Source organism: Quercus suber, unplaced genomic scaffold (genome assembly GCF_002906115.3).
Source record: "Quercus suber isolate HL8 unplaced genomic scaffold, Cork oak 2.0 scaffold_392, whole genome shotgun sequence".
Lineage (NCBI taxonomy): Eukaryota > Viridiplantae > Streptophyta > Magnoliopsida > Fagales > Fagaceae > Quercus > Quercus suber.
This window is the reverse complement of record NW_027069844.1, coordinates 265,191-279,219: the sequence shown is the minus strand read 5'-3', so window position 1 is coordinate 279,219 and position 14,029 is coordinate 265,191. Positions and strand designations below refer to the sequence as shown.

Sequence of the window (14,029 nt, the reverse complement as noted above, 5' to 3'; positions counted from 1 at the left end):
AGTTCCCTAATCAGCTCACCAATCATTTTTTCTATCATCATCATATCCTTTAGGACACTACAGATTCACTCAATTGCTTCTCTTGATCAGCTCACCAATATTTTACTAAATCACTTCCACTAGGCTGCTTTTGCAATTATACATCCAAACTTGGTATCTCTTAACCCATCTTCAGTTCAAGTTGATTGTTGGAATATATCGAGTAGGCCCATACTATTGAGTACCACACTGCCTTGTACTTTTATACAATAGGTCTATAGGTGTAACTTATACTATCCTAGCAAGGTTAGTAGGCATATATATAGTGGCTCTCATGCACTTTATATTTACTTTTAATTATATTACTCAGTTTTTTCATTACCAAGATAAATTTAAAAAAAAATTAAAGAAACTGTGATACCATCTCTCCTGAGCCACTTGAAGAATGCTACTAGCCCACATATATGCTTAATGTCCTAATCTTTTTAGTGGACAGTCTGAAATATGAGTACATTAACTTCTAAATTCACAATCCAACTGACTCTTCCTTATCAACATATATCCTTGAGTATATCATTTGGAAAATTAAGTATGGTCAATTTTGTTTTTTTTTTTTTTTTTTTTTTAAAGTAAAAAAATGCTTTTGTAGAGTCAATTAAAATGCTTTCCAAGTGAGTGTTTCTCTGCTCTAATGGCTTTCGGGATATCATAACCTGCTAGCCTTAGACTGTAGAATTTTTAGTGTGAGTTTTTCTGTTTGAATCCTTGGAGTAACACTGTTATTACCAAGGCTTGTAGGGCTTGTTTCTTGGGGTTCTGGGAAACAGTGAGTGCTTTGAGTGGTAGACTCTAATAGCTTTTCTATGGAGGACATCACGAATAGTTGGAACAAACTATCCCTCTCCGATAGAGAAGGAGGTGAATTCAAATTCCGGGCACAGCATAAGTCTCAAGAGTTCTCGATCGTGGCAAGGTTCTTCACACCTAGAGCTCTAAATGTGGAAACTGTAGCACGTACCTTCAACCCTATTTGGCGATCTAAGAACGGTTTTCAGATCCAAAACCTTGGTGACCACCGGCTTTTGTTTATCTTTGATAACAAATCTGAGGTTGATAGGGTTCTACGCAATGAGCCTTGGAGTTTTGACAAACATGTTGTTGTACTCCAGTACTATAACAAAACCCTTCCGTTGCGTGATGTGGTGTTCAAGGAAACAGCTTTTTGGGTTCAAGTGCACGACATTCCAGTTGCATACCTGAACCAAGCCACGGCAGAAGAATTGTGTGCTACTATTGGTGAGGTGATACGCATGCCTGCTGGTTCCACCATGGGAGGACAAGGCTTTATGAGGGTGCGGGTACGAGTGGATGTCACTCAACCCCTTTGTCGTGGTAGGGTGGTGGCAATGGAAGACGGTGAGCAATCATGGGTGATTTTCAAATACGAGAGGCTGCCTAATCTTTGTTATTGGTGCGGCTGCTTAGATCATGCCGATAGGGATTGCGAAGCATGGATTCAAAGTAATGGCTCTCTCAAACCAAAGGATAAAAGATATGACGCTAGTATTAGAGCCCTGCCCTTCTATTCCTCAAACAAGAATATTGTGTCTGTGCCTGGATATTTTGAAACGCAGAAACAGAAACTCAAAGAGAGGGTAAGTTCTTCGATGAAGTCTAATCGGAGAGGGATGACGGAGGTCTCACGGCGGCAGCATGAACACCAGAAAAGGAAGATGCGTCTAATCCGGGTGACATTAATGCTGATTTGAACTCAGATAAGGCGAATTCAACGCCTTATTTTCAGAGTCAAGATGATGGCATAAATGACAATGCAATAAATCCCACTATTTCGGAGCGCACGATCAGGGAATTTGATTTGCATGAGGATATCCAACATGGAAAAACTGTAATGGAGGACACGGTGGATTCAACGGCATATCATAAAGTCAATGTTGGGCCTGCTTTAAACAGCCCAGAGAATAAGGCTACTTTTGTGAAACCGGGCTTGGTAAGAGAAGCTACAGCTAAGTGGGTTAGAAGTACTCGGCCCACTAGCTCACACGTAGAAGTTAAAACTAATGCACAGCTGGGAAAACGCCATCCTGAAGCTTTGTCCACTGAACATCCTGAAGCAAAGCGTCGATCACTGCAAAATGGGGTCCCTCAGTCACTCTCTTTCTCAACGGTGGAGGCTGTCCAACAGCCCCGCCGAGTACAATGAGTTGGTTATGTTGGAACGTGCGGGGGCTTGGGAACCAACGCACCGTTCATGAGCTTGCATCGATAATGCGGGCACAAGATCCTGCTGTCCTGTTCTTGGCCGAGACATGGGCAGACGAAGATAGGCTGGAAAAACTTTGTGATGAATTACACTTTGATGAGAAATGGGTTGTTCCGAGAGAGACAACGGCAGGAGGTTTGGCTCTACTTTGGAGGAACTCGGTTCAGATTGATGTGGACTCATCCTCACTTAACCACATAGACGTTGTAGTTAATAAAGGGAAGGAGGATTCCTGGAGGTTCACGGGCATTTATGGGTTTCCGGAAGCTAGTCGGAAATGCGAGACTTGGGATTTACTCCGAAATCTTCATCGGAAATACACCCTGCCGTGGTTGTGCGCCGGTGACTTTAACGAAATTCTAGTGTCTCATGAGAAGCTAGGAGGGGCTCCTAGAAGTGAAGCAGCTATGAGAGAGTTTAGAGAGGTTGTGGATGATTGTGGGTTTATGGACCTCGGTTATGTGGGGAAAAAATATTCTTGGCGAGGAAGGAGAGGTGAAAGCATGGTGTTGGAGAGGCTAGACCGTGCTCTTGCTACTCATTCTTGGCTTGCTTTGAATCCGGCAACAAGAGTTCTTTGCCTTCGATACAATGCATCTGATCATTACCCCATAATCATAAATCCTGAAGGAATTGTAGATAGACCTTGTAAACCATTTAGGTTCGAGAACATGTGGCTAAAAGAAAATGGATGTGGTGAAACCGTTAAGGCAGCGTGGCTATCTCCTTTCCCTCTTTCAAACTCTCCGTTGATGCATGAAAAGATAAAATTCTGTGGGGAAAAACTTATGGAGTGGAGCAAACATTCCTTTGGTAGTGTGAAAAAGCAATTGGAAGAAAAATCAAAACTTTTGGAAAAAGCTGAAATTGCAGCGGCTCAAGGGGCTGATTTGGAGGCAGTGAGATTATTAAGAATGGAGGTAAATGAGCTTCTTGACAAAGAAAGCTTAATGTGGCAGCAAAGAGCAAGAGCGTTGCACCTTTCGTGTGGTGATAAGAATACACGGTTCTTCCATAATAAAGCCTCTCAGAGATTTCGCCGAAATAGGATTGTGGGTTTATTTGATGAAACAAATTCTTGGTGCATAGAAAGTGCTCAGGTGGCTGACATTATAGTGGGTTTCTATACAAAGTTGTTCACATCTGAAAGATCCTCCAATGATCATGGTATTTTAGAAGTGATACAACCCGTAGTTACTGAGGAGATGAACACCAACCTGACCAGAGATTTTACTAAACAAGAGGTTGATCTTGCCTTGAAGGAGATGGCCCCTCTCAAGGCTCCAGGACCCGATGGTATGCCTCCTCTCTTTTTTCAATCTTTTTGGCCATTGATTGGTGATGAAGTCTCTAAAGCTGTCTTGGATTGCTTAAATTCATGTCACATTCCAAATGAGTTTAATTACACTTATGTTACTCTTATTCCAAAAGTGAAGAATCCTGAAAAAATCTCTGAGTTTAGACCTATAAGTCTCTGCAATGTAATTTATAAATTGATTTCAAAGGTACTAGCTAACCGTTTGAAACCCCTGTTGCCATCTATTGTGTCTGAGAACCAAAGTGCCTTCCAACCCGGGAGGGTGATCACAGACAATATACTTATGGCATTTGAAACTTTACATTACATGAAAACTCAACAAACTGGCTCTACAGGTTTTATGGCTCTTAAACTCGACATGAGCAAGGCTTATGATCGAGTTGAATGGTCCTTCTTGGATTTTTTGTTGAGAAAGATGGGCTTTCATAGTCGTTGGGTTGATCTTATGATGGAATGTATTACTACAGTGTCTTACTCCATTCTGATTAATGGGGAGCCTTCACAAACCATCCACCCTAGTAGAGGACTACGTCAAGGGGATCCTTTATCTCCTTACCTCTTCCTCCTCTGCACTGAGGGTCTACATGGTTTAATTTCTAAAGCAGCTACTTCTGGTGATATTAGAGGTATCTCTATCTGCAGGAATGGTCCTAGATTAACCCACCTATTTTTTGCAGATGATAGCTTGATCTTTTGTAGAGCTTCAGTCCAGGATTGTACTCATATACAAAACCTTCTTGCTACTTATGGAGAAGCCTCTGGACAACAGCTGAATAGGGAGAAAACCACACTGTTCTTCAGTAAGAATACGGATAGTGAGATCCAAGACTCCATTAAAGATCTACTGGGGGTACCTGAGATAAAACAGTATGAAAAATACTTGGGCTTACCATCTTTTGTGGGTAGGCGTAAGAAAGCAAGCTTGGCTTACATTAAAGATCGAATATGGACTAAGCTCCAAGGATGGAAACAGAAACTCCTTTCCCAAGCCGGTAGAGAAGTTCTATTAAAGGCCGTGGTACAAGCGATCCCAACTTACTCTATGAGTTGCTTTAAGCTACCCACTACACTTTGCCATGAGATTGAGATTATGATTAGGAAGTTTTGGTGGGGCCAACGTGGTGATAGGAGACGTATTCACTGGGTAAAATGGCGCACTCTTTGTAGGCCTAAAGCAATTGGAGGAATGAGTTTTAGAGAACTCCAAAAATTTAACGATGCTATGCTAGCAAAACAAGTTTGGCGCCTATTACAAAATCAAGACTCTCTTTTCTACAGGTTCTTTAGATCAAAATACTTCCCTCATGGGTCTATTTTTGATGCCAAGGATAATAAAGGGTCTTTCGCTTGGAAAAGCATTTTGAAAGGGAGAGAGCTCATTACTCGTGGACTGAAATGGAGGATTGGGAATGGTTCCCAGGTTCGAATTTTCCATGATGCTTGGCTACCTGGATCACAGCTTGGCAGAGTCCAATCCCCTGCCTCAGACAGCCATGCAAATGCCTTGGTCTCTAGTCTAATTAACCATGTGGACCGATGTTGGAGGGAGACAGAGATTGATAGTTTATTCTTACCTGAAGAGGCAGCAATCATCAAAACAATTCCACTTAGTCTATTCGATCAAGCTGACCTTCCTTTCTGGCCTTACACCCGTGATGGCCTCTTCTCGGTCAAATCGGGCTATCACCTTTTGATGGAACAGGATGAAACGGAGCTGACAGGGACAAGTATTGATGGTGCAACTTCACCGGTTTGGAAAGCTATTTGGCGCATGCATGTTCCAAACCGGGTGAAATCTCTTGTGTGGCGAGCTGGAAATAATGCACTACCTACACGGGTGAATCTGGTTCGGCGACACATTCTGACTGACTCGGTGTGCCCAGAATGTATGAATCAGCCAGAAGATACGATGCATGCCCTCTGGTCTTGTCCGAAGTTACAGGATATGTGGAAAGTGAAGTTTAGTAAGCTTGTGACAGATACGAGTTTCTGCTCCAGCTTCTACGATATTCTTGAATGTGCGTCGAAAGGAAAATCATCTTTTGATCTTTTCGCTATGTTGGTCTCTGAAGTTTGGCATCGCCGAAACAGAGTACGAGTGGGAGAGCCTACTGTACCGCTTAGTCAGATAAATTCCAAGGCCTTTTGTGCTCTCCAAGAATTTCAGCAACTTCGCCCCACCCATACTGTGATTCCTCGGACAGCACGTGCAGTAAAATGGAGGCCTCTAACTGCGCCATGTGTGAAGGTGAATTTCGACGGCGCGGTCTTCTCACAAGATGGACTAGCGGGCATCGGTGTGATAATCCGGAATGAACAAGGATTGGTTATGGCTGCTCTTTCACAACAAATTCCATCACCTACTTCGGTGGAGATGGTGGAAGTGTTAGCGGCTCGTCAGGCTGTGATGTTTGCTAAGGAGCTTGGTTTTGACAAGGTGGAATTGGAAGGTGATTCTGAATCTGTTACTAAGGCTATTCTCGGTGACTACATGGACCGTTCCTACATAGGTCATGTCCTACAAGATATTAAGTTTTTGTTTTCTAGTTTTTCCGTTATTTCAGTTAAGCATATTTATAGAGAAGGGAACTGTGTTGCCCACAAACTTGCTAGGAGGGCTGTCAATAGTCCTTTTCTTGTCTGGATGGAGTCTGTTCCTTCAGATATTCTTGATGTTTATCAGCATGACCTTTTAAGGATGCAATAATAATATCATTACCCCACTGGGGTTTTCTTTCTCAAAAAAAAAACATTAGGTTCGGAGGTGGCGTAAAACACTGGTTTTACGCCACCCAATCAGCCCACGCCACGTCAGAAAAAAAGCTCCAGCAATAATTCCTCTCCAAACAGCCAAAACATGTCACGCCAGAAATCAGAAAGACCCCAAAAGCTCTCACTCCTTTCCTCTGTTTCTTTCATGCCAAACCTCCATCACCGCCGTAGCCTGATCGCCGGAGCTTGAGCTTAAAGAAACAGTAGATCTCAAAAAAAAAAAAAACAACCTGCTCGCACGCTCACAGCTTCCTTCACGCCGAACCTCCACCACCGCCACACAGATCGTCGGAGCAAAACCAGTTCGAAGAAGAAGAGTTCGCCGGAGCTTGGAAACAAACCGGAGCCGCTGTGAGCCACGATCCAAAGGTTTGTTTTTCATGATTTTCCCTTTTCTCCAATTTGGATTTCGAATTGGGTGTTCGGATTTTTTGTTTGCTTCATCGGAAAGTTTCAAATTTTGAGCATTTGCTTTTTGATGAGAACGGAGGGTGAGTGTTTGTTCATATCTTGTATTGTTCTAATGGAAGATGCTGTGTTGGGTTTTGATGTGATCTGGGGTTTGTTTGGTTTTTGAATTAGGGATGTTTGATTGATTTGATTAAGTTAGATTGACTGTTAGATAAATTGGCTTTAGATGTACAATGTGATGGGATCGAGTTTGGAAATGATAATTGAATACTGAAATGGAACTTGCTGTGAAGAATCTGGCAATTGTGTTGAAAGTTTGAAAATTTGTTTTACTTTTTCACAAGTGGGTTTTTATTGGGTTGCTATAGCTGTATTATGCTTATAAGATTGATATTGTGTTTTTTTTTTTTATTTCTTTTGTTGTGGTTTGAACTGGGTAAATTTTGGTTTTTGAAGTTTATGTTGGGTTGCTGAAGTATTTTTTTTGTATGTTTATTCATGTGTATGTGGATTTTACTTGGTGCAATATTGATATGTGTATGTTGGGTTGCTGGAGCTTTTGTATTTGTTTGCTAGAGATTAAGGGCACTTATTAGTCATTGGTATCCACAACAAAATTTTGTTTAGTGTTTATTCATCTATGCTTGATGCTACTTGGGAAGTCTTGCTAGCTTGCTATTTTGGAAGCAAACAAATTAGCTTTATCTTCTATATATGAATTTTGCTATTGTGGTTCTGTTTTGGTTCTGTAGGTTTGTAGGTTGTGTTGCTTTGTCTGGCTGGGGCTTATTTGAGGTTCCTTTTGGTTTGTTTTTGTTGGTCTCCCTTTTAAGAGCCTTGTCGTATTGTTGCTAGTTTGGGTTGTGTGGTTCTGTTTTGTTGCTGGTTCTCCAGCTCTTTCAATAAAGATTCTTGATTATCAAAAAAAAAAAAAAAAAAAAAACACAATGTTAATAGATTAGGAGGAGGGTCTGTTAAATTTGTGCTTTGATGTGTGTGTTCATATTTTTATCTTTCGAAATTCATCAAACACTAGGTTTTTCAAATCTTTTTACAGCCCCACGTGTTCTAACATTGAGAATAAGAATCACCTCAGTATGGAGGATTCCAGTGCTACATGGCCATGAGAATCAATTACATATTCAGTTTTTGGTAACTTTGGTGGCAGGGTGGTGAAGCAAGAAATGGTGAATATTGGAAAGGATGTAACTGAGCTGCTATCACACCAAGAAACAAGCAAAGCATGGGAGAAGAAGTCAAAGTCTTACATCATCTTCAAGGATTAGCTCAAGAGCATTCTCCTCTTCTTTCCTTTGTTTGAATCTGGCATTATCGGAAGGCAGTCGAAAAAGAGGCATAGTTTTGCTCCTCAGGATTGTTTTTGGAGTGTTTGGAAGGAGAATGGCTGCCAATTTGTTTTTGTTTTTTTTTTCTTTGGGGCTTGTAGGGTAGGGGTTAGTAGGCATCAAAGAATTAGCTAGAAAATCAAAAAGTAATGATTTGTCATTGAAGATGGAGCATTGATCCCATCTGAAATTTGTACTCACAGCTTTGTTTTCCACAATATCTGTGCTAGAGTCTTTACAAGTGAATACATCAAGTTACAGTTATATATTGTTAATACTTCTCATTTCTATAGTTATTTCTTCTTTGGTGCTTATACATGTACAGCACAGTGAATCAAGTTATAAGTTTGTCAAACATTGGGAAGATGAGAAAATGTTTATGTTTCCCGTGTTTGAACTTCCAAACATAGAGAATACATTCACCTGAAATAAAACCTGTTACAATTTTTTCTATAAAAGTTTCTAATTGAGAATATATTCCCTTGAAATAATACCTGTCACAAAAAAAGCTTTCATAATTTTTTCTATAAAAGTTTCTAATTGAGAGTACATTCACTTGAAATAAAACTTATCACAATTTTTTCTATAGCAATTCACCTGAAATAAAACCTGTCACAATTTTTTTATTATAAAAGTTTCTAATTGAGAATACATTCACCTGAAATAAAACCTGTCACAATTTAATTCATAAAAGATCAAATGATTGACCATACATCTTGATATAAAATTTGTCACATTTCTTTTGGAAATTTCTAATTGAGAATACATTCATCTAGAATAAAACCTGCCATAGTTCAATATACAAAAAAGATGACCTTACGTTGGAAATACAAAAAAGAAGATGGTTCTATGTCTATCCACCACAATTTAAACATTATATAAAAAACAAAAGAATACAAAAGAAAAGAAAAATTCATATTTTGCAATTCAAGTAATTTTATATTTCAATATGACCTATAAAAAACAAAAGAAAAGAAAAATTCATAAGCAACAATTAAGAATACATTTAAAATTTGTGCTATTACAATACTAAACTTGCCCAATTTGGCAAACTTGTTCTATTACAAAATTAAAATTTAATTGGAAAATTTTACGCTAATATTACAATTATCATTGACAATAGGAGAAAATTGACATTGGTACATATAGCTCCAAGAACATAAAACAGCTATCAAATAGCTCCAAGTACATTGGTACATTTGTACATATAGCTCCACTCAATAAACTTTATTACATAAAACAACTCTAAGTACATCCTTATTTGCACTTTGGTACATATAGAGAGCAAATTGACATTACAAGTAGGAGAAAATTGACATTACAAGTATGAGTAAATTATATTTGAAACTAAAAATATTTTAATAGTTATCAAATAAATGATACCAGCTGTGTCCTAGAGGTTAAAGTTGACAGCAGAGAATTCAATAACCACGGTAAGTAAACTTGTCGGAAAGGCACCTGTAAGAAGCAAAATTGAAAGAAATACAAATCCAAGAAAAAAAAAAAAGGAAACAATTCAATCAAGGTTTTAAGTCAAGGTTTAAAAAAAAAAGGAAACACAAATTGAAAAATTGAAAGAAATATATATAGGAAACAATTCAGCAATCCTATCGTACAATAAGTAACAAACTCAACTCTGCCCTTCATACAGTGAAGCAGTCAAGTCAGTCAAATTACGATTAAATTCAACTTGCAAATGCAGTCCATATTATATTCAACCTCTCATTGTTCTAAGAAGTGTGTGTGAAAGTCACGACATAAATCAATCCACTTGTTATGTTTGTTTGGTGTGAAAGAGTGCTGTGTCATGGCACAAAATAGTGTTTCTCTAGTTATGTGTAAGAAAGATCTTTGACTGTATCTAAGCTTCAAGTTTATTGAGTCTTTGTACCGCTATTATAGTTCCCTAATCAGCTCACCAATCATTTTTTCTATCATCATCATATCCTTTAGGACACTACAGATTCACTCAATTGCTTCTCTTGATCAGCTCACCAATATTTTACTAAATCACTTCCACTAGGCTGCTTTTGCAATTATACATCCAAACTTGGTATCTCTTAACCCATCTTCAGTTCAAGTTGATTGTTGGAATATATCGAGTAGGCCCATACTATTGAGTACCACACTGCCTTGTACTTTTATACAATAGGTCTATAGGTGTAACTTATACTATCCTAGCAAGGTTAGTAGGCATATATATAGTGGCTCTCATGCACTTTATATTTACTTTTAATTATATTACTCAGTTTTTTCATTACCAAGATAAATTTAAAAAAAATTAAAGAAACTGTGATACCATCTCTCCTGAGCCACTTGAAGAATGCTACTAGCCCACATATATGCTTAATGTCCTAATCTTTTTAGTGGACAGTCTGAAATATGAGTACATTAACTTCTAAATTCACAATCCAACTGACTCTTCCTTATCAACATATATCCTCTAAAGTTATCAATTTGGAGTTTCAATTCTGACCCCTCACCACACACACACACAGACCTTAAACCAGTTTATGGAATTCATAGAAAGAATACGATGTGTTAACATATGAGAAAGGCTTTTTTTTTTTTTTTTTTTTTTTTTTTTTTTTTTTTTAACTTAACCAAAAACAATTAAAAAAGAAAAAGAAAATACAAATGTAACAGAAGGCTACAACCTAATTTCTTGCACTATCTCTTTCCTCTTTAAACGGGACATCCCAAGAAACTGATTAGATGGCAAAGATTGTAACATGCATCACTTCCATTCATACAAGATTTTCCCCAACTAGTTCTCAAAATTTCCTTGAATGTATCCCAATTCTTCATAAATCCAACACGCAATAATTAATAGACACAACATATATAATCAATACAATTTCTGAACCAATAAGATGACCACTAGTTGAACTGTTGCAACATTTGGACCAGAGTCTTGACAGGTTCAGGACCAATTGAAAACTGAAGAAATAAAAAAGCCAACTCTGGAGAGGATTACCTGTACATCTCCAGCAGCAAATAAACCTTCAACCGAAGTTTTTGCAGTACCCTATACGTACAGCAATCAGAAAATAGAAAAACCAAAATAATTCAAAAACTAAACAAAACCCGATCAAACATTCCTAATTCAAACATCCCGAAAGGGAAAATCATGAAAAACAAACCATTGGATCGTGGCCCACGGCGGCTCCGGTTTGTTTCCAAGCTCCGGCGAACTCTTCTTCTTCGAACTGGTTCTGCTCCAGCGATCTGTGTGGCGGTGGTGGAGGTTCGGCGTGAAGGAAGAGAGGAAGCAGAGGAATGGAGTGAACCGGCGATCTGTGTGGCGGTGGTGGAGGTTCGGCGTGAAGGAAGTTTTTTGTGAGCGTGAAGGAAGCTGTGAACGAAGCTGTGAGCGTACGAGCAGGCTGTTTTTTTTTTTTGAGATCTATTATTTCTTTAAGCTCAGGCTCCGGCGATCAGGCTACAGCGGTGATGGAGGTTTGGCGTGAAGGAAACAGAGGAATGGAGTGAGAGCTTTTGGGGTTTTTCTGATTTCTGGCGTGAGAGGTTTTGGCTGTTTGGAGTGGAATTATTGCTGGAGTTTTTTTCTGACGTGTCGTGGGCTGATTGGGTGGCGTAAAACACTGGTTTTACGCCACCTCCGGACCTAATGTTTTCTCTTGTTAGAACTTAGAACAATGTTCAAACTAATTATAATTGATGTTTTCTTTCTTTAAAGTTGGTTTTTTAGCTTTAGGTGAGAGGGGGAGGGGGGACTCTTTAGTAAAATTATTAGTGATGGACAAAAATTTCTCACTTGACTTGCAAGAGTTTTTCTTGCCTCGAAAAGGTGATGAGGCGGAAATGAGTTTTGCTTGTCTTGTCTCAATTGTGTGGGCATGTATATATGTATAATTGTATATATGTGTGTTTTTGTTACATATATATTTAAATTATGTGTATATATAATAAGATCTTTTTTTTTTTTAAATAATTAATTTCTTTTTTATACATAATATATTTATATGTTCATACAAAGTTAGGTTCATTTACAAATCTACTCTATTAACTTAAATAAAATAAAAAATAATAAAACCAACCCACATAGGTTGGTTCACCTTATGTGAAGACATGCCAATTTCCCGATGGTAGAAGGTCTAATCATTTGATAACCAATTGCCTCCCAACCCTGAACCCTGTAACAGGATTTTAATAAGTCCATTTTATTTTTATTTTGCTATAATTAATTAGTCCACCTTTTAACTATACTTAATAGTTTCCCCTCATCTTATTTCATATGTTAGTTTACCATTTCGTTTTTTTTTTTTTTTCTAATGCATATATTGTTAATTTATGTACCATTACCTATTGATAGCACTCTTAAGTCTCAACCAGTAATCTAAATTAGAGTTATTATTATTATTATAGGGTGTAGTGTAGATAAAAAGAGAAGATGAAAAACCCCCTCACATTCCGTTATGCATTTTTTTTTTAAAGCTACCGTGGTCTTCTAAACCATTGTAGCTTTTGTAAATCACTTTACCTTTTTTTTTTCTTTTAATAAATTCAATCGCTCTTGTTGGAGGATGATCCTATGCTATCCACCAACGAGTTAAGTTAGTCGGAGATGTTGCGCCTGTGAAGCCCAAGGTAGGCGTGAGGTGTTGGGCCCATAAAACAACTCAAGTGATGCTTGAGATGTGGGCTCGGGTCATGACCCGAGTTCTAGGCCCGCGGAAGGTTCTCGTGACTAGGATAAAGGATAGGCCCAATCAGTCTAGATCCATTACACCTAAATAAAGACGGCAAAAGCCTACTTAGCAAATTAAGGGCGCGTTTGGTAGACTATAATAACACTGTAATATAATAGATATTCCTATGGCATAACTATTCGGTTATTTAATTATATTTTTATTACAATGATAGTTATTCCTTATGAATAGCTATTCTTCAAAATGAGGAATAATTATTCCTTTCAAAAGTACTGAATATCTATTCCTTCACCTTATGTAATAACTTTTTAAAAAAAATTCCTAAAAAGTCATTAGTTGCCACATCTTCAAAAGGAAAGAAATAAATTTTCCTTGTTGTTAATTACTAGCTCTATTTTGAACACCCTTAAAATAAGAATATTTTAGGAAATTTAACTTAAAAATAATTTAATTACTCCTTCTTTTTATACTTTACTAAATTGTTGATGCATATCAGAATTTTATTCTTAAATGGTCACCAAATTAATCTATATATATAATAATAGGTGAAGCAGAGAAAATCTAATTAGATTTCAATTGGATTCTCAATTTTGCGCCACTTGTTCTAACCAAAACTCAACAAAAAAAAAATTAAATTAGATTATAAATTTGACTTCAATTTTGTGTCATGTATCTTATCTAAATTTTCTAATTTTTGTGCCCAAATAAATGATGCATTAACATTTAACACGGAAGTCAAGAAAACACAATGATAATGCTCATTGCCTAAGCAAGAACATCTTATTTGCACACTTTTATGGAGATTATAAATTAGACTCCAATTTTATGACATGTATCTTTCTAAATTTTCTAATTTTTGTGCCCAAATAAATGATACATTAACATTTAACACGGAAGCCAAGAAAACCACAATAATAATACTCATTGGCTTAAGTAAGAACATCTCACCTGCACACTTTTATGGGTGATCTCAATAGAGTCTGGAACTCTTCTAATCCCATAACCAGAACCAAGGAGTCCAACGAGAAAGACTATAAAAGTAAAATATCATCTTCTTCTAATTCCATATCGTCATCCCATGTCTCCTCCTCTCTCAACCTCTACCAACTAGATCCACACACTGCCCTCTCCTCCTCCTTACGGATTTCTTTGAGTAAGGTCGGGTTCAAACACAATGTTTAATCCCACTCTTTCTTGCTTCACACTCTTATACATTATGATAATGCTCATTAGCCTAAGCAAGAACATC

At 37.8% G+C, this 14,029-nt stretch overlaps 2 long non-coding RNA genes across 2 annotated transcripts; one reads left to right on the top strand and one right to left on the bottom strand.

The window, feature by feature from the left end:
* Positions 1-6,320: 6,320 nt before the first annotated feature.
* On the top strand, positions 6,321-8,382 carry LOC111991008 (uncharacterized). Its single transcript, XR_002880724.2, has 2 exons — positions 6,321-6,719; positions 7,930-8,382. It is a non-coding gene; the product is annotated as an uncharacterized LOC111991008 (long non-coding RNA).
* Positions 8,383-9,108: 726 nt separating this feature from the next.
* On the bottom strand, positions 9,109-11,802 carry LOC111984284 (uncharacterized). The gene is made up of 3 exons (XR_010624018.1): positions 11,251-11,802; positions 11,085-11,135; positions 9,109-9,565 (listed from the first exon to the last, which is right to left on the bottom strand). It is a non-coding gene; the product is annotated as an uncharacterized LOC111984284 (long non-coding RNA).
* Positions 11,803-14,029: the final 2,227 nt, after the last annotated feature.